This window comes from Lipotes vexillifer, unplaced genomic scaffold, assembly GCF_000442215.2.
Source record: "Lipotes vexillifer unplaced genomic scaffold, Lipotes_vexillifer_v1.1 scaffold479, whole genome shotgun sequence".
NCBI lineage: Eukaryota > Metazoa > Chordata > Mammalia > Artiodactyla > Lipotidae > Lipotes > Lipotes vexillifer.
This window is the reverse complement of record NW_006796443.1, coordinates 1,666,699-1,679,035: the sequence shown is the minus strand read 5'-3', so window position 1 is coordinate 1,679,035 and position 12,337 is coordinate 1,666,699. Positions and strand designations below refer to the sequence as shown.

The following is a 12,337-nucleotide window of genomic DNA, read 5'->3' as shown; positions in this document are numbered from 1 at the left end:
CCTACACAGAGTTCACATTCTCTCAGCCTCTGTTTGAACCCTTCTCTCAAAGGGGAACTCATTCAATGAGACAGCCCAGGGCATCTTTGGATATCATAATTTTTCCTGTCAATTTCACTTGCTTGTCTCATTTAAAAGTATCCATCAATAGATGAATGGATAGAGATATATTAATAGTATGTGTGTGTATACACACACACACACACACACACACACATACAATGGAATACTACTCAGCCATAAGGGAGAATGAAATTTTGCCATTTGCAGAAACATGGATGGGACTTGGAGGTCATTATGCCAAGTGAAATAAGCCAGACAGAGAAAGACAAATACTCTTTGATATCACTTATATGTGAAATCTAAAAAATACAACAAACTCGTGAATATAACAAAAAAGAAGCAGACTCAACCTAGTGGTTACCAGTGGGGAGAAGGAAGGTGCAATACAGGGGTGGGGGGAGTGGGAGGTACAAACTACAAGGATGTATTGTAGTAGGCTACAAGGATGTACTGTAAAACATGGGGATACAGCCAATATTTTGTAATAACTGTAAATGTAGCAGAACCTTTAAACGTTGTATAAAACTTGAAAAAAAATTCTTTTTTAATCTCAAAAATAAGGATGAGCAATCAACATACCTACATCTTACAGAACACACTAACAACCAATATTTTGTAATAGCTGTAAATGGAACATAACCTTTAAAAATTGTATAAGAATATAAAAATTTTAAAAAGAACTTATGCAAGTCCAACTCCCCGCAACGGTCCCTCAAATACTTAAATCAATTCTACGTCCAACCTCATCTCCTCCCACCTCTACCCCCTTTCCCCAACCCTAAAGTTTCTCTTTTTCAAGCTAAGAATCCTCCAGTCCCTCAACTAATCCTCCTGGGGCAGCGTCTTGCCCCACTTTCCACTGAATGTAATAAAGATTGCTGATCTTAAGGAAGAATGCCTTATTAGACTAAGTGGCCACTTAAGGAACTGTTACCTCTCAGCTCCCAGTACACACTTTGATCGCCTGCTCTGTGATGCTGGGGTTAAGGCTCTTGCAATACAAATGGCATTACTCCCTGACAGCTGGTTTTCTGCCTGCTCTGCCAATGGGCTACACAAGAGGGAAATTGGAAAGTGGGAGGGGAAAAGGCTTACTCTTCCTGTTTTGTTCACTGTTGCTGCCAGCGTCGCCTGGGCGCCAGTTCTCACCCTGGAAGGGCAGTGGGTCCCATTCTCCAGCCTAGAACCAGCTTCATCACACCCATCTCCCAGAAGCACCATCTGGAAAGCAACCCCTCCTCCAAGGTATGAGTCCTAGATCTGTGGAGCCCCTTTGCTGAGTCCCTGGGGGTCTTTCAGGACAACTTCATCTTTTTTTTTTTCTTGTGGTCTCTACGCAGCTTGCAGGATCTTAGCAGTTCCCCGACCAGGGATCGAACCTCTGTTCCCTGAAGTGGAAGCACTGAGTCCTAACCACTGGACCGCCAGGGAATTCCCATAACTTCATCTTCTCTAATGGCTTCAAGCCACCAGATGAGGCTCCCAGATCTGTATTTCTTGCCCATGCCTCTCTCCAACATTGTCATGTATCTTATGGACATCCTACAGTCGTCTTAAACCCATGATGCCCGAATATGAATTTGACCAAGGTACTTTCCTTTTCAGTTGGTAGAAACCTGGAATTCTTCTTTCCTTTTTGTTCATCCACCGCCAGTCTCCAAGCGCAGGCCATTTTCATCTCAGTATTTCTCAGATCTGTTCCCTCCTTTCCAGTTCCACTAAAACTGCCCTAAAGAAGTCCCTCAGGGCTTCCCTGGTGGCGCAGTGGTTGAGAGTTCGCCTGCCGATGCAGGGGACACGGGTTCGTGTCCCGGTCCGGGAGGATCCCGCAAGCCGCGGAGCAGCTGGGCCCGTGAGCCACGGCCGCTGAGCCTGTGCGTCTGGAGCCTGTGCTCCGCAACGGGAGAGGCCACAACAGTGAGAGGCCCGCGTACCGCAAAAAAAAAAAAAAAAAAAAAAAAAGTCGTCCCTCATTATCTGTTTCTTAGACCTCCAGCTGATCTTCCTGTCCTTAGTCCTCTGCAGGTCAATTCCACCCACGGAGGTCAAATCTGATTGCACTGTTCTGCCCTCACCGACGCAAGTTCCATCTCCGGTCTCTTGCTGTACTCCTTTCATGCTTCAGCAACACCGAGCTGTACCCACCATGCTGTTTCGCTGTCTTCTGCTGCACTGTCACCCCTTCATCACACACACTTACTTTGCCTGGCTAACTGCTTGAAGACTCAACTCAAGGTCACCTATCCAGGAAGGTGCCCCTAAACCTCCTCTAAACCCTCCCTTCCTCTGTGCTCCCCACATACTTGGCTGCAGATGTTCATCACTGCACATAACACTCTGTGTTACAATAAGCTTTCTTTCTCACTAGACAGGACTATTCATAGATCGCTTCCACTGGAAACAACCCTGTCACATATTTGGTTCTTAACAAGTATTTATTGGTGAACTTCAAGAACTCATTACTTTAAGGATAAATCAAATTATGTTTTTACCATGAATTCCCCCACCGGGTGGGATATTACTCAGCAATAAAAACAAACAAACTATTGATACATGCAACAACCGGATGAATCTCAGGAAATCAGACTGAGTGAAGAAAAGAAGTCACACCCTGTATGATTCCATTAATATAACGTTCTTGAAATGACAAGATTATAAAAGTGGAGATAGATTAATGGTTTCCCAGGGTTAAGGGTGGGGGGTGGAGGTGGGAGGGAAGTAGGTGTGGTCATAAAAGGGCAACACGAGGTATCTTTGTTATGGGTCCATGTGATGAGAAAATGTTTCAGCATCTTGACTGTGTCAGTGTCAATATCCTGGTTGCAATACTGTACTATATATAGGTTTGCAAGATGTCTTCACCAGGGAGAAATGGGTAAAGGGTACACAGGATCTCTCTCTCCTCTCTTATTTTTTTTTTTACAACTATATGTGAATCTACAATTATCTCAAAATAAAAGGTTTAATTTAAAAAAAAAGAGGGATTCCAACCAAAAAGAATGGAGACTTCACACATTGTCCAAATGCATTCTTTTTATTTGAGAAGGACGATCTCAAGGCAGTGCCCTTTGGAAAAGGCATCTCTCATCATCATGTACATCGAGATCAACCATTACTCTCGGCAAAGTACAAAAATACACGCATCAGTGACTTCCATACAATAAATACATAATCATGCATCCCACAATAAAAGGCACAGAAACCTGGTCACTTAGTAGTCATAAAAATTACTAGCTACATTAACAAAGCCACCCAAATTATCAGTATAAGGAACTGTAACAATATATTCCAAAGGTGAAAACACATAAAACATCTTTAAAATAGTATGCAATAAATATCTCAATTGTATATATTTTAAAAATTATGCCATTGTAAACAGCATGTAAACAAACAAAACTCACGTTTTCTTACCATTATTAAAAGTCATTAGAGCTAAAGTTATAACCTCCGCTCTGTCAGGTATATTTCACTGGCAAGTGTACTAAGCAGTTTAAAGTTTCACTCTTTTCTGCAGCAAACAGAGCCCACTGTGTAATAAATAGATAGCATCTCCATCTTTCAGATACAAGTTTCAAAACAGACTACCAAAATGTAGTAAATTCTTATCTATAAATAATATGGCAAAGGCTAGATCCCAACTATCTTCTGCAATGCAAGGGACAAAAGGAACAATATTGTTAGGTTTTCAACATGATGATAAATAGGAGGTAAATCATGACTGATTATCTTTTTAAAAAATATTTATTTATTTATGTGGTTGCGACGGGTGTTAGTTGCAGCACACGGGCTCCTTAGTTGTGGCACGTGAACTCTTAGTTGCATCATGCGTGTGGGATCTAGTTCTCTGACCAGGGATGGAACCTGGGCCCCCTGCATTGGGAGCTCAGAGTCTTAACCACTGTGCCACCAGGGAAGTCCCATGACTGATTATCTTTATTGAAAGGTAGAATAAATATGCTGAATATGACGGTCAAGTGTCCAGCCTTCTGAGCCTCTTTCTTTTGTGGTCCTTTTACAACATCGAACGAAGAGTAAAGCTCTATCAAACTAAGAATTTCCTTTTGCTAGAGAACATAGAAATGGTTGATACTTTATACTGATGGAAAACGGTGACTTCCAAATATGCCTATCAAAATGTAAATGTACATACAAGTAAGGTTTTTTACATACTTATTGACAAGGTTTTTCCTTCTCATAAAGGAACCCAATTGCCTAACCATCAATAAATATTCAGAGAAGTTAATTTTTTATAACTCACATATTTTTGTTTTGTTTCATCTATATATCAGTGCATTGTGGCACAAAAATACCCGTAGTAGATTTACTATATGCTTAGATAAGTATGCTACTTGTTAAGTAGTATTACTCCCTACTAAAAATAACTGAGGTGGAAACATCAACCCATAACTTCAAGTGGAGCCTCTGAAGTATGCCAGAAAGCACTATTTACTTTTTCCCTCTGCTGTGGGTTCCCAATGTATACTTCATATATTTTGGTGTGTGTGTCATTAATGAGGATATATGCCTTCCTAAAATGGACTTAAAATTGAACCTGTGTCCTACAAACTCATTAGTCACTTGGATCACACATAGCACCTATGGTTGTGGAAATGGGGTTCTATAGGATTGATGAAAGATGTACTTGACAAGTGATGGTCAAAAATTATTTGTGGTTGACCTGAAAATACAAAAACTGTGGACATAAAAATGGGATTACTTATTTATAACATAGAATTTAGTTTTTTGGGTGGAAGGTGAACACTTCCCTGAAAAACTCTGAGAAATACTACTTGATTTAAAAACATGTCCTCCCAATTTCTTCAACAAACTGTAGAATAATAATCATGAAAACGAACTTGAACTCTTTCAGACAAGAGCTATGTCTTATTTTCTTTGTATCCTCAGCATTAATCAAATGTCAAGTGTAGAGCAGGTAGAAAAATATCTATTAAGTGAGTGAAGTAAGAGGCCATTTAATTTAATTACATGCAAATTTTGGATTTATTTAATTTTTTAAATTACTGACTTTAAAGGGCTGTTTTTTTTTTTCTTTCTTTTTACAGGGGTGGGCATGCCAGGTGGCATGCATGATCTTAGTTCCCTGACCAGGGATCGAACCTGTGCCCCCTGCAGTGGAAGTGCAGAGTCCTAACCACTAGACTGCCAGGGAATTCCGATAAAGGGCTTTTTATGTTAACCTTTATCATAATTTGGAGACATGGCAGAACACCTTCATAGAAACACAAAAGAGAAAGCAGACCCTTAGGTAATAGTTTTTAGTCTTTATGTTCTATATGGGGTGATAGCAGTGGCAAACAAGCCTTCTTATATTTGCATAATAAAAGATGAAATAATCATTAACTATAGATGACCTGATATTGCACAAATTCAGTCTCTATCTCTGGTTGAAAACTATTTTTCAGAAAATTACACCTTCATTACCTTTTTAAAAATTCTTTCTCAAGTCTCATTATTTTGTGTAGGTAATTAGTGTATGTATTTATGTAGACTGTATACACTGAATACCTGCCAAAGAGAGAGATCATCTTTAGGGCATATTTATGGATTACGAATAAGAAGTCGGCAGTTATGTGAAAATTTACTAAGCTTCAATTTTAGAAACAAGAATTCAGATTTGGTAAATACTTCTCATGAATAGCTAACAAATGATTATCCTTCACAAAGCAACTGCTCTTCCCTGCTGTTTCTCTTCTGTTGGTTCTCCCAGAGTCCATGTGGGCTTCTGAATACACATCCACCTCATGTGGACTCTCAGGGAAGTCTAAGCGTTCATTTGTGAAAGTATAAAAACACAAAGAAGTTTGGGCGCTATATTACCTTCATTCACTCAACATTTATTAAAGTCCTAATATGTGCTAGCTAGACACTGAGACTACAAAGAGGAATCCAGTTGTGGGCAAGCAGATATATACATATATATATTGAATTACTGAAATGTGATATATACATATATATTGAATTATTGAAATGTGATGTTATTTTAATAGAAGTTTCAAGAGACTATGGAGCATGGATGAAATACTTAACCTGCCTGGGAAGTCAGGTAGAGTGTCATAGAAGGTAAAATTTAAACTGAGTCTTAAATGAGTTGATCTACAGCATGTGATTATGCCAAAGCACTGAACTGTGAGAAGTTCCAAACTCCTGGGTTACAAAAGGTCTCTAGAGGAAATGGTGGGTGACAATGCTAAAAATGGTGGGAAGAGGCAAGGTCATGGAGACCCTTATCCATCACGCTAAGGAGTTAGGTTGCCATGCTGTAAAGGAGGGAGAGTCTCGTTAAGAATTTTTAGCAGAGGCATGACAAAACAAATCTGTGTTTTAAAAAGACCAATCTGTCAACCATGTGGAAGATGGACTAGAGGCAGGGGAGAATGAAGGTAGGAAAACAGGTCGCTGAAAAACTTTGGCAAAAGCATAGGAGAGGGGCTTCCCTGGTGGTGCAATGGTTAAGAATCCGCCTGCCAATGCAGGGGACATGGGTTCGAGCCCTGGTCCCGAAAGATCCCACATGCGGTGGAGCAACTAAGCCCGTGTGCCACAACTACTGAGCCTGTGCTCTAGGGCCCGCGTGCCGCAACTACTGAGCCTGCATGCTGCAACTACTGAAGCCCGCACGCCTAGAGTCTATGCTCCACAACAAGAGAAGCCACCGCAATGACAGGCCCGCGCACCGCAACGAAGAGTAGCCCCCGCTCGCCACGACTAGAGAAAACCCGCGCACAGCAAAGACTCAACGCAGCCAAAAATTAATAAAATAAATAAATTTTAAAAAATTAAAAGCATAGGAGAGAAACATGGTAAAGGTTTGTACTGATAAAAGTCTGAACCAAGGCATTAGCGCTTTGCTTTACTGCAACAAATTAGAAATACAACATAAAATGTCAATTCAATTTTTGAGATGGACAAAAAATAAAATATGCAACTGTATAAATACTAAAACAACACTTTGATATAGAAAAGGCTTTGGCTTATACAATTCCAAAGCAAGATTAAGTTAAGCCTGTGTTTTGTTCCATATTTTAACTTATGAGTGTCTTGGCAGAAAAACATAATCACATAATGTTGCTATGAGAACTGTGTCATCTCTCAAAAGCTTTCTGAAAGCTTTTCAAGTAAAAGGAGGCAAGGAAACACAAGAACTGCTCAAGTTTGCAATTCTTTCATGCTCATCATTATGTATATTTAAAAATTGCTGCACAATGGAAATCTGTAAACAGGGTAGGGTCTAATTAAAATGTTAATTAATTTTAATTATACTAAGGTCAACTGTATATCAGGTCATTGTGGGAAGCAAATTTCCAGAAAAATAATTTTTTCCCATCACTGTACCAAATCATTCTGGAATCATCATTTAGAGATCTGTTATTATGAAAACTAAGTTGTGCCATTAAGACAGATCAAAATACATGCGAATGGGCTCTGATTCAGTCTTTTTCCTTATGTCATGCAGCTTACACCCTCTTAAAATTCCAGCATTTTTAGGGGAGGGGGATGTAGCAGGAGCTCCAATGTCGTAAATAAATACCGGATTTAGCAAGGAAATCTTTAAGTCAAGGATCAGACAGTGACTGAATTCAAATGTCAGGGAAAAATAAAGTCAACATTCATTTACCCTTATCTATATTTAATAATTTTAACTAGGTTGTTCGAATTTTTTCCCCTTAATTGTACTTAGATTTGCATTATGGTAATAATTAAGACGATCTCTAGCTTAGTTTCTTTACGGGAAGTTTTGAGGGTACTTTGCATGAGAGAGTACCATTCCATGGCCAAAGAAGGTAGATAGTGACGCATGCTTCAGATCAAACAGCAAGGAAACCATTTAGAATTCACTTAGTATAGAAAGTAAGTGACGTCACAGAGTAAAACAAGGTAAGGGAGTCCGGTATTCTTTTTTTAAAAACGCTGATTTAAAGAGACATTTTCCTCTTTGGGGAGTTAATCTAAGAAAAGATGTGAAAGTCTTCGCTAAATATATATATATATATATATATATATATATATTTATATATTTATTTATTTATTTATTTATTTATAAAATTGTTTTCTGGGGTGAGTGTAAAAAAATTAAGTTACTCTAAATTTCTGAAGATTTTAGAAGTGAGTTTTTAGCCTGTACTAAAATGAATAATATGAACCTGTATTACACGGATGAACAGTCCCATAACCTTCTCTGGTGCTGATAGTACTAATGTAACTTCACTCATTTTCAAAATGAACAGAAAGGGATATTAATTTGGGCTTTTAATTTTCATGTGATGGGATAAAGTCTGGGAAGCTCTTCTATACATCTAAAATGACAGTGGGAAAGAAGCAGTAACTTTAAGTATGATTCACACTTACCTAGTTCCTTTTGTAAAAGAAAAATTAACAAGTACTTATAATTGATAATATTGTGTGCCATTTCTAATCAGGGAAACAAAGGCACCAAAACATCTAGCTCGTAGTAAGGACACAGTGAGCCAGCGCCAAAGTCAGTTGAGGAACACAATAAACCTAAACCATATTCCCATCTCCAGAATCAGAATTTAGTTATTTATAATATTATAAATTTGAATACTTTTTTATTGTTTCAAATGCAAGGAAAATCCATTCTTGCTAACAAGTTTCAAGGCTCTAAGCCTTGAAAGGTTCATGAAAATCAATCTCTTTACTCTGTATGGTCGGTCTGGCCTGACCTACATTTACCAGAGTTCTTCTTTGGGAAGTTGCTAAGCCCTTCTGACTAGTTCTCCCTACATCACTTACTAAGTTGAGAAAATACAGACATTTGCCTCATGTAATAAACACAAATGATCAGGTTATCCAAACTACCTGTTTAATTGACTTCCAAATTTCAACAGTAGAATGGGCTCCCTAAACTCACTGGTTATTTTGAAAAGATACAGATACAATCCCAGACTTCACCAGTGTGACATTTTTTTGTTTCTTGTGGTTTTGTGCTCACCATACATCTCACACGCTTTGCATTTTTATAATATAAACTGAAAGACACCTATGTTCAAACTCTTGATTTCCAAAACTCTCACAAATTACCAGGCTCCTTTTTCCTTTAATTTCCATATAATGTTTCTCATATATTTTCTTTTTTCCTGCCTTCAATAATTGCTTGTGCAACAATAAAATTAATATAAAACTCTATGTCTTTTAAATTCTAGTAAATTAATTCTTAATCTACTATAGTTCTTAAATAGCTTACAATTCATCTACTGCTTACACTTACACTGTAAAACAATAAAACAGTTGAATTTAGGGCTTATTAAAGTGATTTCTTTGGTATATGACACAGCCTCATGGTAAATCAGAACAGTTATTTTTCTTCCTTGAAAACGTGATTTTATTCTGTGTGGCATGTTGTGCTATTATGTTTAACATTTTTAGTTTTTTAAAAGTTGAATAGAGAATATTTTAAAACAGAAATAATTCAAAACTCAATTCAAATCCCACTGACTTAATTGACAGAAACAGTCAAACCATTATTCCTCATAGGGTACTCTGACAAAGCAGCCCAGAGTCAAATGCAAACCTGTTAAAAATATACACCCTGAAACCTAGAGCTGGAGGTATGTGAAATTTGGAGGGTTCAAGATTTTTAATGTTCATTCGAATGTCATATTGGCAGTATAATCACTGAGATCTCTTTTACAACAAACATTGAAAATTTACTACAGAAAAGCAGTCCTGACTTGAAGATAAAATATATATTGGCAAAATATAGCAATCCCTTGGTTACAGTAAATACTTAATATTGGTGATTTCATTTTTGGCTTTGGGCCTTTTTCCATATTTATTTTAGACATGAATTTTTTTTTTTTTTTTAACAAACTCCCTATTACTTTTCAGTTATCTATGATGGTAAAGAATCAGATTTTTACACGGAAAAAAACTGGGCATCTGTTTGACAGAAATGAGTACTTCAAGTACGTAAGTAAATCATTAACAGAGCTGTTACACTCTAAGCAACAGCAGTAACAAAGAAAAGATCTAGAATAAGCATTTTGTATAAAGATTACATTTCACGACATGATAAATAAATGCACTGATTTATACAACTTGTAAAAACCTTCTACTGATGATTATGAGTAATACTGTCTATTACTGACTTTGCTGATATCAGCACTGCCTCGCATAGAGTTTCAAAAGGTAAAATACTTGCCCCCAAAGCCACAAAATATACAAAGCTGGTTTGTTATTAAATATTTTGTCTGCCAGAAGTCCTACAAACTAAAATACATCTTGGCAGTTTGAATCACCAGCATGACCAGTTTTTTGGTATAAAAAGATAAGAAAAATTTTAATATGAAAATTAATAAAACCAGTAAAAGGAGAAACCTGTTGTATAAATAGACATTTTAATGTAAAACTGAGACTTTCATTTCACTTAGGAGGAAGAAAAACTTCGATACAACTTACTTGAAGATTTGAAAATAATTATATTTTCCCAGCTCTAGATAAATATATTACTCCAATTTATTAGTCATCTTCAATATACAATATATAACTCACAAAACTGGGAATGTTACAACGCCAAAACCTTTCACAGCACTAGTTACCAGTTACCAGAACTGTAAGAAATCTTTAGCTACTTATCAGCTTAATACTTAGAATATAGAAACAGATATGGCTAAGCAGTGGCAAACAATAGTGCAAACAGTAAGGACAACAAAATATATTTGTTTTCCTTTTTAGCTTGTATATCTAACTGCATTATCCTACTTCAGTGGCATTATTAACTGAGTATGAAACTTACGTTAATCCATTGAGAAAGTAACCCTATGTTCCTTTAGGTTTGATTTACTTGCTCTTGAAATGCAGTTCTATGAAATATCCAGACTATTCATAAATTCCTATACAATGAATAACTTGTAGCTAAAATGAAATATTTTATGTGGAGTTTTTATAACGTTTAAGTAGTGGCTTGGTTTCTATTTTTCCAACTAAAACTTGGAAGTGCATACAAAATTAAGAGGGAGAGGATATAAATATATGTAAATAGAATCTTAATTACATAAAGGGAATTAACCTGTTCATCTCTATTAGTAATATGGGGTTTTTCTTAAACATCGTTACTGAGTTTAAGGCAGCCTCATTTACTCTGTTAAACTTCTTTTCCTGAAAATAACAGAAAGAAGTATACAAATAGGTACAGTCCAGCTGTCTTTTATCTCTCGGTTCTCTGTCACGATAAACCTTTACAGTTTTTTACTCTAAAGGAGATGTCTCTCAATAAAACTTGGAGGAAATAAAGAGGAAACAATAATAACAATAAAAATGAATGCTTTGTGTATTAGAAAAATCAATAATCACTGCCTCTTTAAAGTTTTGCTTGTTCCTTTAGAAGGCATCCTATTGCAAAGGCAACATATTACCCAACTGACACAGAGATTGCTATACAAGAGTCACTGGGGAGATGCCATAGCAGAGAGAAACAAGCCCCAGGCCCCATGGCACTTGACTTGGGGCAGTGAGGGCAGAGGCATGGCAGTCAAGCTCTGGAAACCACTTGGGAAGCTATTCCATTGACCAACAATATTGAGGAATCTTCACTTCTTACTCTTTTCAGCTGATTTAAAGACCTGCCACTAATATCATCAATCTCTAAACCCATTGTTTCATCCAACCTGCATTTGAAAAATGCAAGATAAGTTCATTTTGGAAGGAGCGAGCAGGAGAGATCCTAGATGTCAAGGTTGAAAGATGTAATGTTTCTACAGCTTAATGAAAAGCGGTATCTTTAAAGAATTCACATCTATACAACTGAAAAGTCCACTATGTTGTCAACCCAGTGGGAGATAATAGGTAATTTACTTTAGAAATGATGTAGAGACGTTTCCACTCTAATTTTCTAAGTCATAGTTTTGCATGGGTATTTCCTTCCTCAATTCCTGTTACAGATAACTTCTATGGAGATTAAAGTAGTGGTCTCTTTATTCATTAAAATTAGCTAAAGAATCTCTAGGCAATAATGTTTTGGTCAATTATATAACTATGTAAAAATTAAGTAAAGGCTTACTGACCATATGTCACACTGGGACAGATCTTATTATAGAATTAAATAATTTGTATTTTGAGGGTCAAGAATATATTATTTTTCAGGCACTATTTTAAGGAATTATTAACTATCTGAAAATCAGGATAAGTTAGCATAATAAGAAAGCCAGACTTTAGTCTAGCAAAACATGCCTTCTTTTAGGGTCTTTTTTTTTTTTTTTTTTTTTTTTTGGGTTATGGGGGCCTTCCCCTTTTTGGG

At 36.9% G+C, this 12,337-nt stretch overlaps 1 non-coding gene across 1 annotated transcript; it reads right to left on the bottom strand.

The window, feature by feature from the left end:
• Positions 1-5,160: 5,160 nt before the first annotated feature.
• On the bottom strand, positions 5,161-5,233 carry TRNAG-UCC (transfer RNA glycine (anticodon UCC)). The gene has a single exon. It is a non-coding gene; the product is annotated as a tRNA-Gly (tRNA).
• Positions 5,234-12,337: the final 7,104 nt, after the last annotated feature.